Source organism: Sorex araneus, chromosome 2 (assembly GCF_027595985.1).
Source record: "Sorex araneus isolate mSorAra2 chromosome 2, mSorAra2.pri, whole genome shotgun sequence".
NCBI classification, from domain to species: domain Eukaryota; kingdom Metazoa; phylum Chordata; class Mammalia; order Eulipotyphla; family Soricidae; genus Sorex; species Sorex araneus.
In genome coordinates, this window is record NC_073303.1 from 48,056,871 (window position 1) to 48,062,915 (window position 6,045).

At 40.4% G+C, this 6,045-nt stretch overlaps 1 pseudogene; it reads right to left on the minus strand.

Annotated features, from left to right (window-relative positions):
* Positions 1-4,632: 4,632 nt before the first annotated feature.
* On the minus strand, positions 4,633-5,562 carry LOC101557121 (olfactory receptor 4C15-like; annotated as a pseudogene).
* Positions 5,563-6,045: the final 483 nt, after the last annotated feature.

Consider the following 6,045-nt stretch of genomic DNA (forward strand, 5'->3'; position numbering starts at 1 on the left):
TCCCCAGTGCCCAGTTCCTCTCCAGCCACTCTCCCTCCCCTTCCCACCAGCCCCTACAGCAGACACTTTTCTTCTCTGCTTTTCTTTTCTTTTTTCCTTGTAGGCACTGTGGTTTGCAGTACTGTTAATGAAAGGGTATCATGCATATCACTTTTTCTCCTTTCAGCACTCAGTTGAAACCAAGAGTGTTCGATCTAGAAAGCTTCGCAGCACTTAAAAATTTGCTAAAAATTCTTGGATATATATTAATTACTTAATGAAGATTATAGATGTCAAATCTTATTAATGATTCTGCCCTACTCAGTTTATTTTCATGTTTCAATGAGATCCATTCCACTAAGTATTTATTAAGGTCATATGTGAATTAGAGCAAGAAATACAGTGGTGAAGATGAGGGTGTCTGTGGTATACGAGATGAATGTGGGTTCTGGGATTAGTCAGATCTGCATTGGATCCTGGCATCTTTACCTCCGAACTAACTGCTAAATCTTCTCTTTGGATCATCTCTCTATTTTCTAAAATGGGACCAATCATCTCCAACGCTTTGAATTGTGAGGTTATTAAAGGGATATCACTGATGTAAATATGAATTATCAGTCCCAGTAAGAGCCATGTTAAAGATGGAGAATTTTTTATATTTTATTTTTATAAAGTTGCTCACAATAATTCATTAAAGATAATATTCAAACACCAAGCCCACCACCATGTGCCTTTCCACCACCATAAGAGGAAAGTTTGTCAAGATCATTGTATTTCATTCTGGGGCCATTTAGGCCATTTACAGAGATTACAGGACATTCTGTATCACTCTCTTCCAGGAGCTTTATTGCATAGTCTCTGGATCTTGGCCGTTGATGAGATTATATGGCACTGGAGGCAGTTGGTGGATGTGACTGCCAAGCTACAGGAAAACTGTGGAGCTGAGAGGAGGAGGCCCAGTCCCGATTTGAGCGAGCTTGGAGATCTCAGTCACAGGTCCCACATACCTGGGATTTTCTTTAGGTTTCCTCATTAGGTGAGACTCATCCAAGCTTGTGGAGAGAGATCTTGAGCATGGCTGGAGGATTTTGGCTGCTAGGGTTCTGCTTGGGGTGGGGCAAAGATGGCTTTTAAAGGGAGTTTTTGCTCCCTGAAATACTTGGGTCTTTGAAAAACCAACTGAAGTGTAGAGTGATTCATTGGCATATTTTCCTAATAGAGACCGAACTTTTAAAGCAGCTGTTACAGATGGAAGTTTCAATCAGCTTCCTGAAAGGGTAGATCAAGGGAAACTGGTGGGTGAACAGTGGTGGCACATTTTCTGTATTTGGGACATATCTCACATGGGTGTAATCAGCTTTTCTGGGGTCTATGGCTCCCCTGAGTGCAGTTATCATACTTAGTGGCACTATGGAATACCTAATAATAGTCTTTTCCCTCCTAAAGTACAAAAGGCTGCTTTGGATATTTTGTATTCTTCACAGAGTTCATCACATAGAATTCAAAATCTCCTGGTCGTGATGTAAAATATGTCTGTGGAGCTTTCACACGCTTGTGTGTGTGTGTGTGTGTGTGTGTGTGTGTGCACTTCTGGGAAACCCATCTCCCTTAGCATAGTGAAGTGCAATAGTGCACATGGGTTTGACCACAGACCCAGCACCCATTCTAACTTAAAACCAGGGATGTTTAAAACATCTCTATATATGGGAGTTTTGAATCAGGGATGAGTACTTCAAATCTCTTGAGTTTACCCACTGATACATACATCTTCACCAGCATAGAGTCAATCTCAGAAATATCTGGAAAAGTGATTTTAGGAGGATACAAGTGAGAAAACAACCAAATTTCTATAAAAGGGGTCATATGGTACTTTCTATCTATTTTTCTTGTGTAATTTCTCTAGTTCAAATTTCCATCTCTATGAGTTGACTGCTTACTTTGGCTCATGAAAAACCATCTACTCTTTCTGTCATTTCATCACCAGGAGTCTACTCATCGATTCAAAAGTAGTAGTTGTATGTGTTTGCATATGTATGTGTATGTATATGTGTATGTGTATGCATGAGAAAAAGATCTAATTTTTGTGTGTACCTTAAGAACAATTGAAGTAACAGCAAAAATCTAGATTTGTGCATTCATTAAACCATTGTGACAAAAATATTTCCCCAAACAGTTGATTTTTGAAATGATGTGAGACTGCCAAAGTGCTTCATTGGTTGTGCCTATGCCACTTTTGGTAAGCAGAATATACTTCAGTCTGTTCTAGTATCACGACTCACGAATCACAAAATCCCGTTAATCATTGATTTCTCGAGCGGGCTCAGTAACCTCTCCATTCGTCCTTTCCCGGGGATATTAGAAGTCTCTCTGGACTCTGCCCTCCCAATGATGTCGCACTGGAGGCTCTTTCACGGTCAGGGAAATGGGATCCAGCTTGTTACTGGATTTAGCATATGGATACACCATAGAAGCTTGCAAGGTTGTCCCATGTGAGCAGGAAACTCTCAGAAGCTTGCCAGTTTCTCCCAGAGGGAGAAGTAGGGTACAAGATATCACACTGCCGCAAAGGGGTCGCGAACTTCTGGGAGCTCACTTTTAAGTCTCTGGATGTTGGCCTTTGATGGGATTACACACAGCTGGGTTCCTCTACCTGTACCTTCATGTGTGAGGCCTGTCCGAACGTGTGGAGAGGGGCCTCGAGCATGACTGTAGCTAGGTCCTGGTCATCTTTGGCCGCCGGGAGCTCTGCTCGGGGTGGGGAGGGAAGCTGGAGCTCATCCCCTCCGAGGGGCCCCGGGGAAGACAGCCAGAAGTGCGGGCAAGAGCCTCTCTGCTAACTGTTCTAGTATAGTTGCATCAATTGGTACATGGCATTTCCATAGTCCTGCTGAGCTCATTAAACACCATTTTCATCTATACAAACAACTTTATAAATAATTGCATAAACTAAATATAATCCCTATTTCATTCTTGCTATTTCACTTTCCTGGTGTCTCCTGGGAACGTATTTGATGTCTCCATGGTAAATACTTGAGAAGACTTGTTTGTACTGCTGTAGATGAAATTTAACATTTTTCTTTCTACAAATGGAACCCAAGAGGAACTATTTCCCCTACATTCTTTCTCAAGTGGAACTACTAATGCAGATGACCTAAACGACATAACTGTATGTGTGCTGTGTGTATATGTATATTTTGACTAACCATGGAATACCGTTCTGGTATTCCTTGTTTGATTAATTCTATGCCAAGATTTTGCCATCAGCTACAGATATTTTGTCACAGGCCTTTCTCGTTGAGTGAAAAAAGCAAGACAGTGATGCATGTGTGGAGAGAATGTGTGCTTCGTGTTCACTTATGGGGAAAGCGTTTACCACCCCAACGTGACAATGTGAGGACAAAGCAAACACAGTCTCCACTTTCTTGATGTAGGTGTTAGCTTTGGAAAATGTGTCTTCTGAAATTCCACCCCCTCCACCCTGTCATCCACAGTGCTGTCTTCAAAGAAAACATCAGTAATTCCAACTCTGTTTCTATCACCTAACACATGAAGTTTCATTTTTCATATTGGTATTGATGGTAATTTTCAATGTTTCTGAGAGTGAAGTAAAAGAAGTTGCTGGCAATCAGCCTAATTAGTAGTTTATGACATGTATTTGTGGTCCATAGAGACCCAGGTAAAGATATAGAAGATCAAAGCAGTTTCTTGTGTTGTTTTAATAGTATCCCCAGCATCACTTGCCCTAGAGTTAATCATCTCCTCTCTGTTCTTTATTCAGGATGAATCTATGGAACTAACATTTTAACACAACGGTGTTGACAACTTGGCTATGATTTCTTAAGCTGACAGGTATGTCTCGCTGACTTTTGAATCTCTGTTAGGACAATACTTAAAACATGAAGAGACTGGCTGTTGACTGGGTATTTATTGGGATTTTCAAAATTAAATAAAATTGAATAGAATTTCGACCATTCTATCATTTGCAAGCACCACACACAAACACACCCACACACAGAAATATTCTAGAAAATTCTGTTTCTTCAAGCCCTTCTTAGGTTGCACCTACAACAGATCTTCATTTAATCCTGGAGAACAACAAAAGGTCACTAGTTAATGAAATGTTTCCTGGTAACAGCTGACCAGTTACACTATCTAAATTTTAAGATACATGATTTATAAGCATGTGGCCTACCTACCTTTAGTTCCTGGCATTCCTTATGGTCCCTTAAGTACAGCCAGGAATGATCCCTGAGCACAGAGCTGGAAGTAAACTCTGAGTATTGCCAGGTGTGGCTCCAAAACAAACAAATAAATAAATAAATAAGTAAAAATCCAAAATTTTAAATTAAGGTCTTCTTAAAATGCTGAGGTCTTAAATCCATTTTGATTTGACTTTTGTACATGGTGTTAGAAAGGGGTCTGAGTTCATTTCTCTGCAATTTTTTCCCAACCAGTGTTTTTACCCACCATTTGTCGCTGAGACTTTCCTTGCTTCACTTCATATTTTTTTACCTGTTTGTTGAAGATTGACTTTCCATATACCTAAGGATACATTTCTGGGTTTGCAGTTCTATTCTATTGGTTTCAAAATTCTGTCCTTGTTCCATTATCATACTGTTTTATTTTATTTTTTTATTTTTAAGGGCAATTGTTTTATTTTTCACTTGAAACTACAAATAATCTGTTCCATAGTTTCCTCATGGCATTTTTCACTTCCTTATTCCGAAAAGTGTAAATCAAAGGATTGATAAAGGGAGTAAGGATGGTATAAAATATCGCTACCGTTTTGTCAAAGGAGAAAGCAGATGGAGGCCGTGCATACTCAAATATACACGGGATGAAGAATAGAATCACAACAGCAACATGAGATCCACAGGTGGACAGGGCTTCCCTCTGTCCTTCAGTGCTGTAGTTTCTCAGGGAGAACAGGATGACCGCATAGGACACAAGCAACATGGAGAAGATCAGGATGCAGATGAGCCCACTTTTGGCCACCACCAAAAGGTTAAGCACGGAAGTGTCAGTGCAGGCCAGCTTCAGTAATGGGTACAAGTCACACATGAAATGATTAATGGTATTGGGGCCACAGAAAGGCAGCTGGGTAGTAAAGAGAATTTGAATAATGGAGTGGACAAAGCTCCCTGTCCAGGCTACCCCCATCAAAATGCCACAGAGCCTTGAGTTCATGATGGAGGAGTAGTGCAAGGGTTCGCAGATGGCCACATACCTGTCAAAAGCCATGGCTGTGAGGACAATCACTTCCACTCCAGCAAAGAAATGTTCAGTGAAAAGCTGGGTCATGCAGCCTTCAAAGGAGATGGTTTTCTTCTCGTAGAGAGTGTCAATGATCATTTTGGGGACAATAACGGAGAAGAAGCAGGCATCCAGGAAAGACAGGAAGAAGTACATCGGGGAGCCCAGGAGCGCTGGACTGCTCAGTATGGTCACCACTATCAGCAGGTTGCCACCCACAGTTGCAATGTAGATGAACAGAAATAAGATAAATACAACTCTCTGAACATGTGGATTCTATGAAAGTCCCAGGAGGACAAATTCAGTCACAAAGCTTTGGTTTTGCATGATTTTCAAAGAAGCACTCAAAGCTACATAAGGGATCATAGAAAATACCCAGAAGGATTTTCCTGTAGTCATCCAGATAACTATTGCAACTTTTTATTTCATTTTCCATCAACAGACCGTTTCAAAGAGGAATGATCATGTCTGCACCTTTCCCCTCCTGGGCAGGCATGGGGCCACGGCTTAGTTCTCAATCTGGAGACATTCTGCAAGGAGCTACGATTATCATACTGTTTTAATTATTATATTTTCATAGTAGAGTTTGAAGTTGGGAAAGGAGTAACCTCCCTCCACCTTTTTCTCTGGGATTGCTTTGGCTATTTGGAGGGTTTTATTATTCCATATAAATTTCTGCAGTGTTTGATTTAGTGTCTAAAAAAATCATGGGCATTTTCTTTCTTTTTCAATTTAAAACTTTTTTAATTTATTGAATATCTATGACATAGACCATTACAAACCTGTTCATGATTGAGTTTAGGTCATACAATG